The sequence below is a fragment of the Semicossyphus pulcher genome, unplaced genomic scaffold (assembly GCF_022749685.1).
Source record: "Semicossyphus pulcher isolate SPU_LCO1_2020_fin unplaced genomic scaffold, fSemPul1.0.p SCAF_16, whole genome shotgun sequence".
In the NCBI taxonomy this organism is placed as follows: domain Eukaryota; kingdom Metazoa; phylum Chordata; class Actinopteri; order Labriformes; family Labridae; genus Semicossyphus; species Semicossyphus pulcher.
This window is the reverse complement of record NW_027211670.1, coordinates 7,205,883-7,230,567: the sequence shown is the minus strand read 5'-3', so window position 1 is coordinate 7,230,567 and position 24,685 is coordinate 7,205,883.

Genomic DNA, 24,685 nt, shown 5'->3' with positions numbered 1-24,685 from the left:
TGGAGGAGGCGGGCTTTATGACCTATACTGCAGCCAGTCAGCAGGGGGCGCCCGAAATGTTTTGGCTTCACTTTTAGGGAGCTGTCATGTCGTCCATCTTTTTATACAGTCTATGGTGTTCTCCTTTTGGTGCTGCCAAGGAACTGTATAGTTGGTTAATCAGCTCTTTTTCTTTTAAAAGAAACAGCTGCTGGCAAAAATGACCCTAAAAGAGACGATCAAAACAGTTACGTTTGCTGGCCGTAAACCCAAACCATTTGCTGATACAGGCCAGTGGCGCTGCATGGGAAGGAAAATTAGGACGAATCTAAGGGCCTGTGACTGTCAGGGGTTTCCACTATTGTTCTAAAGAATTTAAGTTTAGAGAGTTTATGGCCCATAAACTCATAAGCCATAAATGATGGGTGATAGTGTTCATAGAAAGTCAGCATCCAAGTCGTGTGTATAATTTGGTCACTACTCTGTCTCTACATCTGGCTACACAAACAAGAGTGAATAGTGAATTGCTGGCATGCTGTTAGCATAAGTGGTAGTTTGAAACATGATATCACAAGTGTATTGTTAACTTGTTGCATTACAGTAACAGAGACAGTTACTGCTGTTAGTGTTAGCAAGGTTCTCTGACAGGCTGACCTCAGACAATCATGTACAACAAGAGGCTGCGGCACTCTACAAGGTAATTTTTTGAGTAAATATAAGGGGCTATTTGAAAGTCACACCCTTGTTGTAGCTTAAGGTCTTACGCTGCTTTAAACAGTGTCATGTCCAGACATGGCTGCTGTTGCATATCAGTCCATCAGCAGTCCTGGGACAGACTGACTACCTGCCTCCGAACAGAACAAATGCATCAAAAAAAATGTATAGTTTGGGGGTCAGTGTAATGCCCAAGGACACTTCGACATGTGACTTTAGCAGTCAGGGATCGAATCCCCAACCTCTTGATTGAGAGATGACCGACTCTTCCACTGAGCCACAGCTGCCCTGTAGGGTGTTAGGATTACACAAGAGCATGCATCTAATGCCGGGATCAGACTACACAAATTCAGGCCAATTTTTACATGATTTCATGGCCAACAAATTTCCAGCTTCAGGCCCAATTATGAATGTCGCACACGATGAATGGACGTGCAGTGTAACATAACTGAAGAACAGCAATGCAGCGTCTGGGATGCTCCACGACACACTGAAAAGAAGTGTAGCATGTCAGAATTGTTTGTATTTTCCTGCCTAGTTTGACATCTCCTACGGCGTGTTCTCTGACGTTGACCAGTAGGATGACAGAGTGCTCTGATGCGTGATTGACAATTTCTTGTCCTGCCTCCCCGATGACCTATGCACTCGCGCAGAGTCGTGAACAATGATTGGTCGGAGTCGTACTTGTGTTGTCAGTCTCCCGACCAAGACACGGCATGACTTAATGCCCCTGTGACTGATTAATATGACATGGTGACCATTGTGAAAGAAAAAAACATTGTGTAGTCTAATCCCGACATAAGACAAAGCTACTGGTGTTGGTATGCGAACTTTGAATGTTTAGCGACCACAACCTACAAATCCCACTTATTATTCCTTTAATATAAAAATTTAAACTAGAATTCACTGCTTTTGAATTCTGCCAGAAATAAAGCTCAATGATTCACAAAGTAAGATCAATGTGAATCAAAACAGACCGGCTGTGGCTCAGTGGTAGAGTGGGTCGTCTTTCAATCGGAAGAGCGGAGGTTCGATCCCCAGCTCCCTCAGGCTACAAGTGTCCTTGGGCAAGACACTGAACCCCGAATTGCTCCCGAATGTGATAGCTGATTAACAGTTGAGCACTTTGCTTTGCAGCCGTGTGGGTGAATATGATATATAGTGTGTCGCAAAGACTAGAAAAGCGCTATATCAGTACAGTCCATTTAACATTATCAGTGATGGTCTTAACTTTAGCCACAACAAAGATCTAGCCTATAAATCGCAATACTTGGCAGCCTTCTTTGTCAGCAAGCTAGCTAGCTTACTCAGTAACTAGTGGTTTAAACCATAGACTGTATAAAAAGATGGACGACATGACAGCTCCCCAACAGTTAAACATTACAAGCGCCCCCTGCTGACTGGCTGTAGTATAGGTCATAAAGCCCGCCTCCTCCATGTTAACAGATGGGACATGAGTCAAACTATAAAATCAAAATACACGCCAAATAAATTTTTCTCAAACATGGTTTCTGTCATTATAGTTAGTTCTTATCATGCTGATTTACATCCAAGTGTTCTTTTTTTTTAAATTAGTTATTTGAAGCTGTAAAAAGGATGATTGACAGCTCTGTTGACCGACACGGCTCCTGCAGCCAATCAGTTCCGGATTAGCAGAGTGGAGGACGATCCTCGAGAGGAAACGTAACAACAACAATCACTACAATCACTGTGAGCATTAACCTCTGACCAACACAAAGAAGCTGTCCTTGCGGCTGTTTCAGTAAGTGTGTGGTTTGATTTGAGGAAGGGGCTACGTCACCATCTCAAGATGGCAGCGCCTATCACGGGGGCTATTTCGGCATCATTGTTGTACAACAGATGGAGATGCGTCGTCCATCTATATGTACAATAATTGGTTTAAACAAAGAACATATTCAAAAATAGTATTTTTAAATAAAGTCCTTATATAAGTTAGAACCTTGCCCTTTAATATGCCTGCATACGTCTCTGGGTGGTTGTATATTTTGAGTTCTCTCCTTCCCATTACTCTATGCAATTTGCCTGTTAAATACCAAAGCTAAACACTGTGGTTCATGTGGCGCGGCCCTCTGAGGATTGACTCAAGCAATGACTTAATTCCTGCCTCTGGAGAGAAGTTCCTATATAAATCCAATGCATTAAACCTGTACACATCATGAGAACATTTGGTCCTGATGTGCGTAGTACCAGAACATTTCACAGACATAAAAAGCGTCAGCCATCACCGGGGTACTGACTGGTACTTGTGAAAGCCAGCAGTAGACGGTCACACACTGTGCACCATCCATCCAGCACATAAAGCAATCAGCACCAAGACTGCACCAGCAGATCATCAGAGCGGGAGACATGATTCAGTGGCACCGTACAGCCCTGCCACTCCCTGCACTGTGTGTGTGTGTGTGTGTGGGCAAACTGTATGTCAGTGTAAATGAGCATTCCCTTTTCATATCCTGCTGATCCGACAATAAGATGGATGCAATGATGTAATATGTATATATACCAGGTGCAGTTTACCATGAAAGACACTTTTACCTGCCATAGGTTTTCCATACACTACAGGGAGGGAGTTGGTGCAAGAAGAAAAGACGGGTAAGAGACAGGGAGAACCGTGAGAGCGTGAGCTGACAGCCGGGAAAGATGAGGAAAAAGTCTGCCGCAGAAATCAGCACTGTTCTTGAGCTTTAAGGAATACTTCTCTCTGAGGGTTAAATAATTAAATATTTAAATTGATAAAATACACAACCCAAAACACAGAATATCTACCAGTTAGATAAAGCAAGACCAGTACAGCATGCGGCCTAAAACTGAGCACGGCTGCATCTCTCTAATGAGGGCTCCTGTGTGACCATCTCTCTTTCAGATGCTTTCTGATCCAGCCTCGAACTATAGTTATTTCTGAAGTCAATAATGATAAATCCAACACTCTATGTCGTCCAGTGATTACTTATAAACTTTTTGTGCCAAAAAAATGTTTGCTGTCTACTTTGTCATTCCAATAATGCATTGAGCTGAGTCAAAATGTTTTATTAATGTGTGTGTCAGTGCTGATCTCCAAGAGTCATTGTGCAGAGAAAAAATAATGTTTCAACCTTTATCTTATCATTAATGAAGCTGTTTAGATCACACTGTCTATTAGAAAGCAATCAATAAAATCTTATCTAAATCCTGATCCTGGTTCTAGAAAAAGCCTGCAATCCCAAATTCTGTGGCCTCTCTTGTGCAGTGCACAAACGAACAAGAGCTGTCCAACTTTGCCCGTCGGCTATCGCCTGAGGACGTCACAACGATATAGCCTCAGGAGCAACGGACGATTTTCGTGGCTAACGTTGTAGCTCCTCCGCTGCTTGTCCACTGTCCTCCGCAGCGCGCATATCCAGGGGTACTTTTGGGTCTGAATTTTAAAAGTTTCTGTGGGTTGGTCTTAACAGAAAACGATCTTATTTACATTGGGGAAACGGGACCTTAATTAACGCACAGCGAAAACAACCATATGAGCCGAGACGGAGAGACGGAGAGCGAGCTAGGGGGAGAGAGGGTCAGATCGCACCCAAGTTACGTCTGTAACATGATGTTATTTATCTATTTTTACTAACATATACATATATACTTATGGCCTGCAGGAGACTTATGACTACATTTTTATTTCAAAGACAGTTAGGCAGGAACCGCAATAAGGAGCCTGTGAGTGACTTTATTGATCAAATAACTTCCTAGAAAAGTTAAAATAAAGTCAAAAAAATTACAACAACGACCTGGGGAACATTTCAAAATAAAAGCATTGTGTACAAACGAGGGGAGTCAGAATTCCAGATCGGGCTTTTACTTATAAAAAGCATACCGGAAGTGTTGACCTACTTTACTCTCCATGCCTGTGACTTTTACTACAGGAAGAGATCAATAGGACTCATCACAGTTCATTTTCACCGTGTATTTTGGCCGTGGCGAGAGTTGCGTGAGGTACGCGCATGTCACGCCAACAGCGTGAAGACTCTTATCTGTTTTCATGCATTTAAAATGAAAATGAACGACGAATGAATGGCGAGCGAGCTAAAAAGTCTGCTACTTCTTTAGTCTGATAAATAACTAAGACCACCAAAAATATCATCTTCTCTGTGGGAAACACACAAACTAGCTCATTCAGCAGCTAATGAATCAGCAACAGGTATAACCATTGAAAACTTGGCATGTACCCCTCGCTCCTCTTCAGCACCACCCTTTTATCCACATATGATCAAGTTAGAGTTGAGGGAAGACGTCAAAGAGCTGCACTTGCATGTTTATAGAGGTTAATAAAATACAGGTGATATCACAAGATAGCATTACTTTATGGCCAATGTGTTGTGTGTCTTTTGTTCTCCACACAGACTGTTTTCATGCACACAGGCAAAACCAATACTTTTGGGACTACAAACGGAAACCAGACCCCTTCTCATACCAAAAAAATCCTGTCCCATTCCCTAAAGATTCTACTTTTATATGAACTATCTGTAAACAGAGATTAGCATTCGCCTAATTAGCCCATAAAAACTTCTTTGGTGCTTTGTGCAGGGTAAACTAGAGGTCTGGAAGATCCTTCAGAAGAAAAGAGAATAATTGGTGTGTGATGCAGGGAGGTTGATAGAGTGGTGAGTATGAGTCACGCTGGTTTCCCCCTCTGTCATTATTCTGTCATTGAAATTTTACTTGAACCCACGTGTGGTATCGAAACAATCCAGACTCACATTCACATACAAGTTAATACATAACTGTCCAGTAGCCATTGTTGTCCCCATTATGAATGTATCTTAGATCTGTGAAGTTTCAGTTGCTGATATTCGATAACTTAAGATTTAAGCATTTTATGCAGAGTTTCTTGGCAAGTTGGAAAAACCTCTGAAACATACACCATTACACCAAAATCCACACTGATATAAAAATAGCACTGACATTTATAATATGTGCTGTATGCTTGTGAGAAATTGTGATTTAAGTGTCACATCACAATCAATTTAACGCTCCATCAGCAACACAATATTCCTCATCATTCATTTAGCAAAGCAACAGAAATGGTAACAACTTTAAACAGATGAATTGTGCCTGCACATGTCAGTACATGCTTGAGTCTCCTTTATGACTGCATTCAAACACAAACAGCATGACCTGTTGTTTGACTTTGGATTTATATAGTGTTCCTCAATAGGAAGCACATGTCAAGATCAATCAACACGAGATTTCGCTGCCAAGAATCCGATATTCCTTTGTCGGAATTTTAGGAAGTGTATTTTTCTTCTGTGCGTTTGTTGCAGTAAGCTGTTGCCGCATGTCTCACGGTTGCAGAGAGAAGTTTCTGGTTCGAACTTTGACCTCTGCTGATATTCTGACAAGCCACAAGTCGGTCCTGAAAACATACAAATGATTGTTGAGACGCTTTTTTTACAACATAAAACATAGTCATGCATTTATTATTCATAAAGAGAGATATTGAACAAACAGTAGTTAAAAAGACGACAAGATCATTAGGAGGAACGTATATCAGAGAGAGACACATAAAGAAACATTGGGGGCATTTTTATTCCAGCTTGAGTGAAGCGACTGTTTTTTTTTTCCTCTGAGAACTTCTTAATAGCTCCCAGTTATTTTCTTTAAGAAGTGATCCGCCAAAATACTTCATCCCTGCAATAACAGAATTTCGGCTGACGTCAACAAGAGTTAAAGTGTAGCTGGTCTGAATTATTCGGGGTGTCGAAAGATTTGATTCTTAAAATGTAGTTTCCGTTTAGAGATTCTTTTTTGTTTTTTCATCCTTGAAGTTAATGAAGGACATAAAACCAGTTGGAAATGAATGTAGTTATTTCCGAGCAAATCCATTCCATTTTCCAAATGGAGCTTTACTGCCTCGTGTCTTAATTTTTAGACTAACTTCAACAAATCATCATGCACTTTAATTTTGGATCAGTGGTTGTAGTTGACCAGGCCAGCTACACAAATGTTTTAGCCTACAGCTTTGATACCTTCCAATGCTAAAGATATAAGGGGCAGACATATCTCAGGGAGGACGTTAGCATACTGCTCTAACTGATTTACAGTTCAGACCGGAGTGTAGGAGTATGATGGACTCAGCAGAGGAAAACGTTTACAAAGCAATCGTGGGACCATGTTAAACCAAAGTCCCTAAAAGTTACAATGACTATTCTGGATAGGACCATTAACATGTCAGTAACTTTCTCTTCAAACCAAGTGGATGGAACGTCACAAACATTTGCACCAACTAAAGCAAATCTATAAATATTAGCCTCATTGTATGCCTTTACTGAGTTTGCATCTGTGCCACAAACTCACATAAGGATTAGGTCCCATGCTTTGAACTCTGCTGCTCCTTTGAACCAGCAAATTTAAGTAGTCTTAATAGTGCCTTTCATTAGCATGATAAAAACACCAGACATGTAACTAAAAAAACCTGTTTATTGCTTTATGTGCACTGTGTTTGTGCACAGGCCAGGTTTATGTGCTAAAATAAAGTGTAAAAAAAAAATAAAAAAAGTTGTTATTTCGGGTGGCTGTGGCAGTGGTAGAGTCGTCGTCTCTCAATTGGAAGGTTGGGGGTTCGATCCCTGACTGCTACAGTCACATGTCGAAGTGTCCTTGGGCAAGACACTGAACCCTAAATTGCTCCCGGGTATGAATGCATAGATCATTAACTTTCAGTTGTACGTCGCTTTGGACAAAAGCGTCTGCTAAATGTCAACTTGTTGAGTTTAACAGGTATGTTTTGCACTGTCATGGCTTACAGAGTATTGATTTTGCTTTGAATCCTTTATGGAGACATGGGGCCCTATCATCCACACAAGTGTCATTGCTATCATCCACCCGGTGCAGTCGTCATTTTCATGCCCCGTGCCCACGTTGTGTAAATAGTAAGTGATCTTGCACCATCGTTGGCGCCCATGGGAGTGTTGGTTTTGAAATGAGGTGTGGCCAGGCAAACGGGTGGCGCATTGCTATCTTGAGCAGAAAGCGACTGCGCCATAGACAATAAAATGCTGCTCTAAAGTCTAAGTGTCACGGTTCATTGTTCACAAACAGGTGAGGACCCAGATGCAGACAATGGAAAAGAGTTTAATAAACTAAGGCAAAAACAAAGTATTAACACCAACAAAAGACAAAAGGTAAAGCAAAAGGCAGAGCAAAAAGCTTACTTCCACAGAACCGGGGAAAACGAAAGTTTAACTGAAAATCCAGCAAAAACAGGAGAAAACACAAGGAACCGGGTCATCAAAAATCCAAAATTATACACAGGCAAACACGGGGATCAAAATGGAAGGCATACCTTGGGTTTAACAGACAAAAGGCCTTTCTCATTTCTCTATTTTGTGCCTCGTCGTCTCCTCGCTCCTCGGGCCTCCTGCCTGTGACCCGGAAATCGATCTCAGCACGCCATCTTGAAGGATGTCTCAATTCATAAAATGCATCTCGAGGGGAGAGGATTGAGGATCGAGGAGACTTGCCGGAAGAGCTATGAGCGAGGATACACCAGTGTATCCTTTGCAGAAGTCTTTTCGGCACCGTGACGTAAAAAGAGGCGTGAAACACAGCTGGAATATACAAACCACGGCGGGAGCCTTTTGTTGCATATCTCTGCTCCTGGGACACCTGTTCCGTCTGAGCAGGTGTTCTCCGTGGCGTGTCTCACATTTAACAGAGGGCGCACCAGAGTAACCCACAGCATGTCCACATGTTGCTATTTCTTCATCAAAACCAGAAGACAAATTGTCTCCTACAAAATAAGGACAGGTGTAGGCGTGGACTTTTTATTTTTAGCTTCCACAGCCTGATGTTCATGTATTGACAGTTTTTGAGCAGAAACAAAACATAACATTTACGCGCGAGGCACAGCAGGTAACTCATTAATTATTTAACTCTGCAGACACGCCGTCAGGTCCGGACAGGATCTCATGTTTATTAAAGTTCTGTGTGCTGACCATCAATGAAAGGTCGGCTGTAAATGTTTATTTATGCTGCTGGATCACACGGCTGTATGCTCATGTGTGCATAAAACGGACACTGGACAGTTAATATCTGTGGGCACGATTGTTGGTGCCACCTAGTTATGCTTAGGGATTATAATAAATGTACCTCTTATTTGTGTGAGTGTGAGTGTTAAATTAACACCCGTACAGTCGCGTGACATTATGCCACGTTGTGAAGTGAATTAAAAGTTACTTGTCATAAACACTGTTCTGCTGACAGAGATCATAAAAACAGCAGGCTGTAACAAAATAGACAGATGATGCAGCTGTGCCAAACATCACATTTAATTGACGTCGCTTTTAAATGACGGCTCTGAAGCAGGGATGTCTCATGTTGTTAAATCTCTCTTCCTCGCCTCCTCTGCTCGCATCTCTGGTGGGAGGGACTAAGACGCGAGGAGGGGAGTCGAGGAAAGGACTCGAGGAGGTACAAACTGAGAAATGAGAAGAGCCTAAAGACAATGAACCAGCCCAAAGACAAGGGAGCACAGAGAATAAATAAATTTAGGAGGTGAGGCTAATCAGACACAGGTGAAAACAATCAGGGCAGGGCACATAATCAAACAAGCGGGAAACACAAAGGCAGGAAGTGGACCAACACGAGAAACAAGGTGACAAATTAAAACAGGAGAGGATCTAACCAAAGAGACACAAGTGAAATACTTAACAAGACTAAATACTGACAAGAACACAGAATAAACTAAATACAAAACTAAACGATGAGAACTCATGACAAGGGACAAAGTGACAAGGTAAAACAAGAAATAATAACTGAACACCAAAATACCAGACAAAGCCAGAACTAAACTAGAAACTCATGACACTGTGACATTATGGACATGCATCGGAGAGTGCACAACTCGAGTCTATGCTTGTGACTCACACGGGGACGCACAGCAGCACTTTGACTCATGAGGAAAACAGTGTATTTGCAGATACAGTTAAAAAAACGTTGTTTATGAGACAAACTGCAAGCTCCCCTCGTCTCCTTTAATCATGATGCTGCTTTCGGTTTGTTACCGATCGGGTGAGAAGTGCAGGACGCTCACCGCTGCTTCACCTCAGGGAGATTCCTGCTCGAGCCACGTACCGGCCAAACACTACCGAGACCAACACAAAGCTCTCCATACTGCGTGCTCATTCTGACACACGCGCTCTCTACTCGCAGAAACAGACACACTCACACACACGTAACTGAGAGGTTAATTTATTATAATCCTCAGACATGACTACAATATGCCTGCCTGCAGGGTCACCGGGCTCTTAAAGGGAATGAGAGCTGACACTCTGATTGGTTTGATTTATGTTATGCCGAAAACACACCTATAAATAATCCAGGGACTTAAGCCAACCTCTTTGCACCTTGCACCGTGGTTTGCACCCAGATCATGCACTGTCTAACAAGCAAAAGTGTGTCAGACACGCCCTAAATCACCTGGCGCCATGCACTTTAAACTGTGCGCCTTCCTCCCTCTACTGTAAATAGGGCCCATGGTATGCTATCTCATACTAGCTAACATTAGCTACCTTATTCACTGTAAAATGAGCATGCCTAAATTGCTAGCTAACAATAGCAATTCTTTAGTTTTCCAGGCCTGGTTTGTCTCGCCAACTCGATTTATGGTATCATGTTGTTATTGAACCTCTTCTGACCACATCTGGCTTTATGGTCAGTATTTAATCAGGTATTGACACCTCTGCGCATAGTGATGATTAACTGTGAAGGTCCACTAAAAACCTGGCTGTTAGATTCTGCTTCTGCAGAGTGTGTAAAAAATTAACTTGGCTGGAGAGCAGGGGGTAAAAAGCTTAAAATCGCCAGCAGAAATAATAGTTTTCCTACTAAAACCCAGATTCAGCACGAGACTGTATCATGTTTTAGCTGCATTGTGCAGTACAGCTGTAATTTGTCCTCTTGATTTAGGTCCCTTAAAATCCATCCACATTTCCCTCACTTGCATCCTTTCTTTGCATCCTATCGCTGCCACCAGGAATGCACGGAGAAATCAAGGAAAACCTGGAAGGAGAGAGAAAATTGTTTGAGAGACATGAGATGAGCTTTGCTTTCGAAAGAAGTTATGTTTAGCCTCAGCTGTGCTTTTTGCAAATTTGCTAATGTTAGCATGTTGACACGTTGCACTACGGGAAGGGTATACATGTTAGATGTAGTACCTGCTTCTCATCAGCAGTGTTAGCATTGTTATCGTGTGCATGTCGGCAAACATTAAGCTGAAAATATTTCACTGCCACCAGCAGACCCTTAGTCTTAGTCCTTTTCAAGCATGTTTTGTCTTTGGTCTTCCCCTTTATCCCTTTATCCCTTTTCTCTAAAATGCATTGTTCCAATAAGTATTCACAGTCAGCAAAAGGCCATCTTAGTGGTAATAACTTCTGAGCCAAACAGACCCGAGCATTTTTATGAGCTGTGACTCTGTCTGTCTCCATCTCTAAGACTGTTTAAAATGTGATCAATGGGTTGCTGCGAGTGATGCTGCATAGGCCACTAAACAAACTATTTATATTGGAACCGGCGGCTGGACAACACTGTTTGCTTTCACTCGTTTTCAACCCCTAACGATATTATCTGCTCTCTGATGAGCATTCATAAGGGTGGAAAAACTCTGGTCGTTAACACATTCACAGAGTTGTTGCAGTACAACCAACAGTCCCCACCTGGAGACGAAGAGCACAACTTTAAATACACAACAAGAGGCATCCTAGTGTTACCAAGTAAGTTTTCCTTTACAAACAAGGCAACAAAAACCTGTTTGTATGTGCTGATAATACTCATAAATCATCGTTAGGTGCAAGTTGAAACCTACTTGATGGTCTTGGCCATGGCAACTGTCAACAACCACCATGATATCATTCCCAGAGCTGCAGTGATGCAACAACGAGCATGGTGACAGATCGCTGCAAAGAGCCACCAATTGAATACTTTGCTGCTGACACCTGCCAAGGACGGGCAGGGGAGTGATAAAGTAGAGCGGGGGAGGGAGAGGAGGGGCAGGGGGGGGGAGGATTGGAGGGAGGAAGGCCTTGGTTGAAAACTCAACAAGGTTTCATGACAAGCTTTCATTGAAACAGTGATGACAGATAGGCCTCACGCTGACAGCTCGAACACCAGGCCTCCTCCTAACTGTCAGTAGTGTGAGGTGATAAAGAAAACAAACACACACATTGACACATAAAACCCACAAGAACAGAAGAACAAGGTAGACTTTTAGCAGCAGAGAATGCCAATCCTGTTGTTTATGATGCGACTGACAGATTTTACAAGCCTCCTTTTAAAAAAAAAAGCACAACCAGCTTCAGCTAAAGATGTTTTTATGGCTCTCTACTGCTGTACAATCTTACCAGGAGAGAGGCAGACTTATGTGGTAACTTACAACACTATGTATAAGTCAAACCAAGTGTTCCTTACGATAATTGGTAGAGTTGGGACGCTCTTTCTGATGCATTTCCACGGGCGGGTTTATTTTTCCATCAGATTTGCCAAGTTCACATTTAACTTGTCGTGGTCTCATTTAAAAACAGCTTTCAAAATAAAGCAGTCATTTATCATCCCTGCTCGATGATTGATTTACTCAAGTAAAAATATATCAAACTTCAGGGGCAAAGTAATGATATATTTTTTAGATTAGTGTGTGCATGTGTGTGTGTGGGAGTCAGATATTGGCGGACTGATCATGCTTGCATTTGCATCTCCAGATGCAGCTAAGTCAAAGGTAATAACACTGATCAGTGTGTGTAGTTGTGAAGTGTGTGAGTGTATGTTTGAGTGTGTATGCGCGCGGTTGTGTTTCCATCTGCATCCAGATGCAGCTGAGCGAACAGGAAATGTGGTGTTAACTGCAGCGGCCCACAGGTTAAATGGTGTCACATTGAAAGGAAGGGTTAAATGGAACCACATGGACACACACACATAAACAGACACAAACAGATGCACATATGGACACATTGTACACAAGAGAGAAAATGCACAGGCGCTCTCCCTGACACAACGCGTGTGCATGTACATGTTTTTAAATACACGTTTTCACCCCCTCTCTTTCACAAACTCTTTACAAACTCAGCATGCCATCGTTACATTTGATCACTTGCCCTCTATCTGTGTCCCTCTATTGTCTGATTAACAGGCTGGCTCGACAGTGTGTGCGTACGAGTGTGTGTATGTGCCCTCGTGCAGCTCTGCAGAAGAAAATCCTCCTCTGCTATATATTAGTGGTTTTGTCAGGGCTCTGTGTTTGGCCCTGTTGCCATAGGGATAGACCCTGCAGGCAAGCTTTGGGGCTACTCTGTTAGCATTAGCGCTGTTTATGATGGCAGCGAAAGGAGTGAGGGAGGGAACCACAGGAAAAAAGGAGAGAGAGCAAGATACTGAGAGATAGAAGGAGACTGCCAATCAACTTCTTACTCTTATTTTCTTTTTGTCTTTTTTCGTCCTTATTTTTCTTCTCGTATTTATTTTACTTTGAGCATCTATTAGCAACGATTAACTTTCTTTATCGTGTCAGTTGCTACTTTTCCATCCTCCTATTCTTTTCCATATATTTGTTTTCTCTCTGTAAAGTGATAAAAGTGTAAACAGAAAGCATAAAGTGCCTTTTTGGTTTACCAATTAAACTATAAAAAAAAAAAACGGGTTACATCATCAATCAGCACAATTACAAATGTATTGTTTTCCATTCCATTTGCCATTTTTGGTTTTTACTGTGTAATCAAAGCCTATTAGTGAATTTCCTCTGACAAATGAAGGGCTCAACTGAGATATAACTCGGGCTCAATTTTCGACTTCTGGCATCACAGAAGTTTTTTTAAGTACATTTCTCATCCCCCAAGGGGAAACAAAAGAACAGTATTAACCTCTACTCGGGAGCATTCAGCGTTGCCAGGGTTGCGTATTCCTGCAGCAGGTGGGCTTTAAAGCTACAGTACATATCGTTTCATTATAATTTTGGTTCAAGTACAAGGCTCATCTGGTTTCTATGTGTCTTTGTGCCCCTGTTCCTTAATGTTTCTTTCTGTTACTCAGATATGATTTGCTGAGCAGCACGGACAATAGTTTGCTGGTTACTTACACCAGTTGGTTGCCTTGACATTTCATGTCCAGCAAAATGGATGTGGTTGCTTGTCATTTGGTGGGTGGGAGGATTTTAGTGGCCTAATGTGCTGCACGGAAATAGATTAAAGATTTTGCACTGAGCTTCAGAGTGATGTTTGCATTCTGCAGCTTTAAAACCACACTTAATTTATTTTGTTGAAATGTATAAATATTTCACCCACTAGCATGTGTGCAAACAGACAGAGTGTGCATGTGTTTGTAAACAGAGAACATTTAACTTAAAAACCTGCATCACAAACTAGGTGCATAGAGTTTAGAATAGGTGGCTGTTAAAGGAGCAATTCTCCCCTGGAAAAAGCCGCCGTCAGTCAAAGCTGGTGTTCTCTGTAATCGATAGAAGCAATAATATTTGAAATTGGCGCCATAGCTGTAGAGGAAGTTACACAAACAGCTTGTGGTTTCGCCCATTCTACATTCCTACAACACCCAGCGTGCATTGTGCCCCTCCCTCTGAAAGGAACGGCCCAGTGAGAGATGCGGGAGTGAACTACTACTGTTTTACTGCAGGCAATGGCTCAGAGCGGAACAGAATCCGAAATACGACGAGAATATTCCGGTGGATCATATAAAAAATCTTCGGGACTGCAGTCTACATTTCAAACCTGACGATTTTGAACGAGACATGACATCGGAGGCGGTCGTCCTAGATTGAGGAAGTGTAGTTGAGCAAGCTCTCTGGCCTCCCTGGCCTTTCCAGGGCCCATTGGAGAAGCGGATAGCGTCCTCCAAAGGCACAGAGCGAAATTGCATTTTTTTCCCTTCCATAATGGCATTAGCTCCACATAATAGCATGATAGGACTGAGGTTGAAAATCAGCAAACTGGCACTTTAAACATAGAATCTTGCAAATAAATGCTCTCAGTTTCCATTCCTGGAAGTGTAGGATCCAGTGTTTTTGGACCGTTACCCGAGCTAAGGATGAAAGTCAGGATATCTCAACCTCAGTTGCATCAATTTTAACTACTTAATTTTAAATACTTAACTGTAGTGCTCACTAAAATACTGAAGTGCCCCTTTAATAATGTGTGTATAAACAAAATACTCCAAGTATGTAAGATCATTGCCACCTCTAAGCACGGTTGGGAAAAAAGGCAGAAACAAAATAAAACATAGAAAAAAGTTGAATATAAAATTGAATACAATGTACAAAATCGTAAATTAATAAATATTGTGAAGGAAACTTGTCTCCTTAGCTCTCATATGTGCAACTTGATTCATGTCTTGTCAAACCGCTAAATAACACACTTCACTTTCTTTATTTCTATTTGTATAAGGTATCAAGGTGTCAAGTAGGAATAAATTCCCCTCATATTCCACTGAACAGTGTGTATTTGGTTTGGCCACAGATTTCCATTTATTACACAACAGGTATAAAGAAAGATGAACATGCAGAGATTCAAACTTGCTTCCTAATCCATCACAGTGGAACCGTTCAGCTTTAACTTCTGTCAAAGTTTCATTAAACATTAAACAAGCTGTGGGTTCCTTGTTGGTGCATTCAAGGACGTGTTGGCACCTAAAAAGCACTGAGCTGTAGGATAAATAAAACACACAAGCCAAAAGTGTAGGCAAATCTCGATGTTGGGTCAGTCCAAAATAGTCCCTGCTTGCAACTTACCACACAATGATAACATGTGATAATGTATCTCTGGCAATGAGCAGTGACGCTTAGTGGGATCTAGTGATAGTCTGGAAGCTTATACATTATTATACTCATTATTTACATTCCCTTTTTCTCTCTCAGTATGTAGAACCAACAGTATCTCAGGGCAAATTTCATAAACGTGGTGCCTTGCCACTGGGGAGCTTCTTGTCTACCTTGGCAACCTCAGCCAAGGGTATGGATGAGGCCTCCTCTTCAGAGAACTTGTTGGTTGGGTTCAAGAGTTCCTCGAACAACTTTCAACAATATCCACAGTTGTCATCGTCCCAGATGAAAACAGCCTAAGCTAAGCCCAGCAATACCCTCCTGAATTTTCAAAAAGAGTGCCAGGACATCCTTGAGGCCAACCAAAAAAAGGCCTTCTCCATATGAAGTTTTTGCTTTCACAACTGGTCACCCATTAACTGTTTGCTGCTTCAGGAAACCCTTGTTGTCATGCTGCCAGCAGCCCCAGGTCCCTGCCTTTGCATGCCCTCTGACTTGGATCCCACCACACATACGTACATATTCATTCATCACCATTTAGGCCATGTCTACACGTACACAAGTATTTTTCAAAAGAGAGTTTTTCCCTCCTTCATTTCCAGAAAAAACCACGTCCACACAAGCATGGTTATAAAAAAATCCCCGTCCAAACAGAAACGCTGTCATGAGAATGCCACACCAACAGGTGCCGACATAACCCAGTCATGCAAAGAAGAAAAAGAAATCACGGCCAATCAAAAGTCTGAAAAAATCTACTGCCTGGCGGGCTGCAATGGTGCATTGAGGAAGGAGGACAATATATCAATATAGTGGACGAGTAATTGTACATATATGTGTAAACATGTAAAAAGTCCTGTTAGCACGATTAGAAGAATCAGTTTTTGTCACATCCGTCATTTTGCAAGGAGCTGCGCACCACGGTGCACATCCTGCCGTCACGCGCCAGTTTCTAAAAGTCTTCACCCTGGCCGAAGTTTTAAAAAAGATTTGTTTCCAGTGATCTAAAACGGCATTTGTGTGGTGACAAAAGGTCAGAACACAGAGAAAAAGCTACATTTTGAAAAATACCTGTGTACGTGTAGACATGGCCTTAATTGAGACTATTACATCTCTTTAGCTTCACTGATGGGAGTTTACATTTGTACCTCTTTGGTAGAAGTATTGTAAGTAATGTTGCAACTTCAAGATCTGTGTAATTTTACAAAGGGAACCCACACTTGGTAGGCTTTTATTTTGTGTCGAGACTTACAGAACATGGTGTGTTATATTTGGACAGGTGATATATACGAATAAGAATCCTGGAAAGTTGGGGAGTTGTGGGAAAACTGTTATCAGACAAGAATTGGAGGGTCTAAGGAGAGAGAAAAACCAGGGAGCACACACACACACACACACACACACACACGTACACACACACACACCAGAACCAGAACATTTATATATTTGATAAGGACACACAGGCGGTCCCTGCTTGCACACTGGTGCACATGCAAATACACCACAAGCACAAAAACACTTCAGTCATTCTACTTATTTGTGCATGCACTTAACACATACAAACTCACTTCAAACACACACACACACACACACACACACACACACACACACACCGTGGGATCCTTGTTGCGCGTATCCAGAACATTAACCACACTGTTTACCCACCTACGCTCAACTGTAGTTTGTTACCAAGACAACGCCAGCAGCCATAACTCCTCTACTGACTGAAACGATCATTAATCTTCTCAAGTCTCTCCCAATGGACCAGTAATGATATGTTAGTATTCCAACCTCCTTGCTCCACAGCGTTGGTGGACTATCACCCACCAAATGAAAATATGAGGCAATGGCATGTTGGAGACTTGGATGAAGAGGTTTGTGACCAGATTGTTGCCAATTAGAACTCGGGAACAGCAGGGAAAGTGCGTCTGAGGAAAGGGATGCATGCTCCATCACCAAAGACTCCCATTGGGACATGCATTGAGAAGTTGTATTTAGCTGTAACTTTTATTGATCATTGGCAATGGGAGAAGAGATGCTCCAGTAAAACAAGATAGGGAGAATATAAAACTTTAAGATTTAGAGAATTCAGTCTGATGCCACAAATTCTACTTTTATCTGCAAAAAAAAATGTTGAAATGTACTTTCCATTCAGTCTTTCTTGGAACTATTGAATTGATGTTCCCTACAAGGTTTATAGACAAAGATACAGGTTCATAAATGGTCTATTGGGCTCATATAAAAGTTGTGGTAGGCTGCAAGTGATTGGTCCTTGTACTTGTTGTGCATGCTTTGCAAACAAACATCTAAAAGTCTTGTCTTGTCTTGTCTTGTCTTATTTTGTGGCCACATTTTTTTTGTTGTATTTTTAAGCAGATAAAGTCTGAAAAAAAAAGTATTTTGTCATCCATTTTCAGAGTTTGACAGTTAATAGCCCAGAAAACAACTGAAGTTTCACTATTTTATATGTAATTTATATGAAAAATGTCCTTGCAATGCATGCATTGCAGTCTTTTTTTAGCTGCTGAAAATGATTGAACTTGCACTTTATAAATATTATCCGGGGAACAAATCCAATTTAGTTGGAACTGAAAAAAACAGCTGACCCTGCTGGTAAGGAATCCATCAGTCAACCTGGCAGCGCTTCAGTTCATCACTGTTATCCTGCAACTCAAAACAAACCACTCACAGCATATCGAACATACCCGAGGCCGCATTCTCCATTCTCCAGCGCCGCCTGATTGACCGCAGTGACATGTTTGTTTTGTTTGCGCGCTCGGCAAAGGCTAAGATAAATATACAGCATTGGGGATGCAACGTGTGATGGGTTATTAATGCTGTATTTTATGACAGACAATAATGTCTGGTTGCAGGGCGGTGGGGGGGCAGGCGTTGGGGTGGGTTGTGTAATAAGCACATTTTCATCTAACCATAATGGCTTTGGACTCAGAGAGAGAGAAGAGTGAAAACAATCGAAAGGAAGTCGATGTGCATGATTTAAAATCTCCATGTTAGTCAGGTTTTGAATTGAATTTGAATTAATTTTCCATGTTTATCTAGAACATTGGATGTACATTGGATGTATGTGACTACATTGGCCAATAGAATGAAGGCACTTTTTCCTGATGGCAGAATTCCCTCTTTTCCTGTCTTGTGTGTCTTTGTCAAACACTAAAAAGCATAAAACCGTGTCAAAGTCAAATCTCTTAACTCATACTGTGTTTGATATTAGCTATCAGTTATCCTGTGGGGGCCTGTAATCTCACTGTCAGTATGACTTCACAGGCTAGGAACTCACTGGTTCTGCAGCTCACACAGTCTCCAAAGAGCCAATGTAAACAAAGAGGGGATAAGCAGGTTGACTGTGTGAATGCTTATGGACTCATGTCCATGTAGCAGTGTTTCTTGTATGTACACCTGCGTACACAGAAGCCACTGTGGTCCACAGAGGTCAAGTGAGGTTTCAAAGGATTGTTGAGTGCAGAACGTTTAGACAGCGTGTTGTAGGTGGTTATATAAGTTCTTTAGATGTTTCCTTTTCACAGATTTTATGTTTTCCTCTGTTAATTATAATAATAGGTGACATGCAGTGCTTGCTTGTGGCTGGTGTCAGCTTAGATATTGCTGAGAATAATCAGAAGAATAGCTGTCTAGCCTTGTCTACTGTCCTTGACAACTATCAGTGGGAGGGCGGTCTAATACCTTGAACTGTACATTTGTGTGTGTGAATCCTCTTTTGACTCATAATTGCCTTCATGCCAATCTCGGATCCCCCTCTGACAACGATATAGCCTCTGGGCACAACGTTGAACATGCCTGGGCATGTAGCAATAAACGACTTACTTTTCCTTTTTCGTGTGATTTACTTTAATTAACGGGTCTTACCTTTGCTGAAAATTTCAACATCATGATGCAGATTAGTAAAACGTAAAGCTTTGTCGGGTCTGTCGTCGAGAAGAGAAGAAAACTACTTTTAAAATGTTTGTTGAACAGAGGTCGGATCGATCTGATGCATTCGAGGATGTTAGGAAATCTGAAAGCTGAACGGCTTTCGTGACACCGCGTCATGGGAATTTAGTTGAATCTAGATCGGATTGTTAGCTGTTAGCATGCAGATGCCTGTTTATAGAGATTAACAAGGAGCTAAATCATAGCACTTGCCGTCCTGGAAATCCACATCCCGGCCTACAGATATCTATGTAGAATCTGTAAATAGAGATTACCTTCATACAGACAATGCACTTTAGAAAACTGGCATTGGTCATTGAGGTAGATATTAGATAGACTTACGCTGCTAAATTTATGTCTCTCGGGAGACAGGGTTGATTCAATTGTAGGCTAAGACCAAAACAAAGATGGTAAAATGCTGAGCAGAGCTACAGGGAAACGACAGAATTGGGTGATAATAAGCTGTGGTTTTATTATTAAGAAGGACCTCGCTCACATTACACAGACAGTTATTACAAGTCGAACCATTATTCATTAAGTACACTGCTTCAATATTGTTGTATACAATCAAATGCTTATTAAAATTGGATTTAATGCCAACAGATTAGTCTTAAAGTGCAGGTGCTTTCATTAGTTGACATATAAGAACCATACTACGCACATTATGACAGACTGTATATGCAGTCACATACACAGAGAGTATTAACATAAGCTTATACAAACTCAGGGCACAGAAAGAGTGACAGAAAGAGAGACAGAGAGAGATATTTAGTGCGGTGGTATCTTGTTTCATGCTGTTATTAGTTTCTCTGGTGAAGCCGGATCCCAGTGAAATATGAGGTCTCCTTTTTTTTCTCTCCCCCTCTCCCTCCTTCTCCCTCTGACGTCAAACTTCTGAACAGCAGCAAAACACAGCCTGGATGTGGCACCCTTACAAAACTTAATAACACATGTCAAGAGTCCCCTACCCATAACCAGTTGTGTAACACCGGTGGATCACATTATGCTTCTATTTTTGCGCTGCCTTGGCTGCTGTCACTGTATTACACAATAAAACCCACCCTTATTTCTTTCATTTCTCTAACGTTTAACCTCTATATATACTCAGAGACACTATTTCCTGAACAAAGGTGTATGGTCGTACATCTGGAATACAGTCTGTACAGCTTCTAAGGCTGAAAAATGTTTTTTTGTAAGAGAACACAATCTCATAAGAAAGACAAAAAGCTGAGTCCTGTTAACTCATCACTCCTGATTGACGAGGTTAAAGAAATGTACCATCAAATTCAGTGTATAAGACGCACTTTTAATACTGTTTTTTAACATCTAAAAAGTGGGCTGCGTCCTATATACCAGCGTGAGCAATATACCAGTATAAATTGCAGAGAGAAGTATTTTATTTTGTGATGGTATTTTACCATAGACTGTATAAATAATGGATGTAGTCTCAGTGACGTCACCCATTGGTTTCTGAAGCAGCGTCTTGAAGCCCGAATTGCGCCTCCGCTGGGGGTCGCCATATTGGAAATGCCAGAGCCGGCTAATCCAGAGGCAGGCAAAGAGGCGGAGCGCGACCGAGCTACAGCCTATGGCTGAGCTCGATGGGCAGGCCGCATGAATCAGCCAGCTACGGCTATGAAGCTAGGCTATATGCTCCTCAGCGTAGCTAGCGGTTATTAGTCATAGACTGTATAAATAATGTATGTTTATGTTTATGTTTCTAGTTTGCCAGGAGGAGATTCTGTCGGTGACTGACTGCAGGTGTTTAGTTATCAGACTAAAGAAGTAGCGGACTCGCTGCTCGCTCGCCCGGTGAGAGATCGGCGAGCCGACACGTAACGGGAAACTAAAAATAACCGATCTTCTCATCACTGCAGTCCGCTATAATCTCTTTATCTCCTGACTCCTATTTACTGGCCGATGATTAAATAAATGTTTGATGAACACTGTACAGGCTAACAAGCAGCTAAAGTGAGCACAGTATACCTGCTACTTAGTGCTAAAAATATTTCAATACAATAACACTAGCATTTAACTCACCGAAAAGCTGGAGCTCAGACTTCTTGCACAGCCATAAAGTTCCATAAATCCCACAGAGACCAATTATTTGATCAAACTTTGTGCAGTTGAAGACTTTTGAGGATTTTTTCATTCAAACAGGTGAAGTTAAGCTCAGTGTCTGTGTCTGTGTTGACGTCTAGCAGACAGCCAGCAGGATCCACCTGTCAATCAAGTGATCCGGCCCCTATGATTTAAGGCTTAATATAATTATAACGAGTGTGTTATAAAAAAATTCACCCCCCGTACAGTTATCCTGAACAATAAAATTAGCTATTTATAACAAAACCGTTTTTTGTACCAGGCTGTAAACATGTTTATTTCTGCTGTAAAAATGGGCATTTTCCCATCTGCTGTAATGTTATTTCTTGTTTTCTGGAGCCAGCTTCAAGTGGCCACTCGAGGAACTGCAGTTTTTTGCACTTCCGCATTGGCTTCATTTTTCAACACCGGAGGTTGCTGTTGTATTTTACCCATAACGCTTTACGTTATAAGCTAGCTAAAGCTTCGTCCCGGACATGTGATGTCATACCCACCAGTGCAGCTGCTAGCCTCACAACAGTCAACGTTAACATAGGCAGCTAGCTACCGCACCTGTAGCCAGCAGGATTACAAGTTCGACATGGCGAGAACAGGTGGTGGTCCATAATTTGAGTGTTTTTTGAATGTGTTTTAAATGCAAATAAAAAATACCCTCAAAAACAGACTGCATCTTAGAATTCAAAGTAATGTCGAATTAAACACAATATTTCCACAACAGCTTTTTTATACATACATATATAATATAGTTTAATTAAAAAGTGCTGCTTCCTAGATTCAATCATTGAATCTGTTTTTCCATGGAATTCCAAGAACACACCAAGGATCTTAGTTGAAGATCATTGGCCACTCTCTTTGGGTGGGATTCATTGCCACAAAGAGGTAAAAGCTTGCTGTATGTTAATGTTCCAAAACACTGAATCAAAGAGCCCATTGACCAGCATTTTTACATTGTCTTATATCATCTCCGAGCCACTTCCACCTGCTGTATGCCGTCGACAGGAAGTGAGTACTTCAAAGACGAGAAACAAGAACGTTTCCCGAGCTTCCCAGGATGCTCGCTGGGTGAGAGGTTTTTCCTTTTCATCCCAGGAATAAAAGGAGATAGCAGCTTTGTGCCAGGGGAGGCTTTGAGGATCTTGCCAAGGCATACAGAGATCAGAGGGGGATGAGCCCCAGGTCAGAAGAAAGAGAAAGGAACCTCCATGGTGGGATATGACCTGAGCTTCATCACTGACTCATGTTACCTCATGTGAGATGAAAATGCCACAGTAGCAGATGCCTTACTTCAAGCTTATACAGAAGAATCTAATCCAACACCAATAAAATAGCATTTTAAGAAATGACCACCAATGTAATGGCCCTCAACTGTCCACCACGATTAATCTATTTATATTGTTAAGGACTTGGAGATCATACACACATTAACATAACTGTATCCTATCGAGCTGTTTGATCCGGATGTTAAATGTAGCAGATGGACACTTTTTCAGAGACACAGCTAGTGGTCACAGAGACCACAAGAAGTTGATTCAGATCCCTGAAACAGTAACCAATGAAAGTTTGAGAGGAAGCTCACACAGTCATTTACTATGAGTGTGTTTGTGTATGTATGTGTTTAATGTGGTAGTTTGGATAAGGATGTGATTCGCTCAGACAAACTCAGATCATCCCCTCTAGTCACCTTGTGTTTACATAAGCTCTCCCTGTACCACAGCTTATTACACAGTAGACTGAGCAGACAGCAGGCTGGGCACACTTATTACAGCTGTTGAGCAATGTGGACACTAGCAGTAGTCATGTCTAACACACTCTGACTCTGTCGCGTACAAGGTTTCACTGTTCCTGCAGAAGTAAAAAAAAGTCAACAAGACGCAGAGACATGCCATTCGAGGACACGTTAACAGTTGAATCTGAAATGAGCATCAGTCCAAACTGTGGTTTGCCTTCAGTTCATTTTGATACGCTCGGCTCTCCAAGCATGAGGAACTGCTGGGGATCATCTGTCTTTGTCTTCCTAGAACCTTGTATTTCTGGGTTGTTATCTTGTTTCAGGTAATTTATGACTGCAGTTCTGCTCGAACAACACAAGAAATGTTGTGTTATATTACATGGCTGCGTCACCATTCGGCTAAATGAGCAGAACTAAACGAGAACTGAAGTGTAGGTGAACTGTTGGAAACAACAGCATGACAATGTCAAAGTTTGTCACATCAATCACAAGCTCTAACTCATACAAACTGTAGAGTTATAGCTGAAATGGCAGGACTGCTATATTGTGTTTTACAAGGTATGAGCAGATTTTCTTTGACCTCATTAGGCAGGCAGATTTTTAGGCCCATCTGTGGCATCTATGGTTTCATCCAGTATAATGTGCAAACAATGACACAGATATTTTTACGACAACCATCTGTAATTGTTGGATTTTTTTCTGTAGCTAAACTGAACAGGAACAGTATATTGGTTTATATATGATTTGCATGCAAAAGTTATGAGGAAACAGAAAAGAAAGAATAGTTCTGCGCTTTTTAGGAAGCATTGGATAATGTTTAATGATGGTTTAAGCTGAATATATCCTGATTTAGTTGGATCCACTTTTCCTACTTTATGTTAAATGTAACACATTTCAATCCAGGTTTGTCATTTAGAGTCATGGCCAAATTTACCTCTTAGGGGCAACAGGGCAACGGCACACAGCTTCGAACCCCTGCTCGGACAAAGTGGGCCTTTCTGTGTGGAGTTTGCATGTTCTCCCCGTGCATGCATGGGTTCCCTCCAGGTACTCCAGCTTCCTCCCACAGTCCAAAGACATGCTCATCAGGTTGACCACAGATTGTACTGATGCTCATTTCAGGTTAGTTGGTGACTCTAAATTGCCCGTAGATGTGGGTGTGAGTATGAAAGGTTGTCTGTGTCTATGTGTCAGCCCTGTGATTGACTGGAAATCAGTTCAGGGTGTACCTTGCCTCTCGCCCAATGACAGCTGGGATAGGCTCCAGCACCCCACGACCCTGAAGGATATTTGATGGATGGATGGGTCTTCAATCTATAATTTAACAAAAGGCCGCTCTAAGAAAAGGCCACCAGACATCCCTGTCTTTGATATTCTTAATGCATAAAATATTCTGAGGTCAAACGTGTTTAATCTGG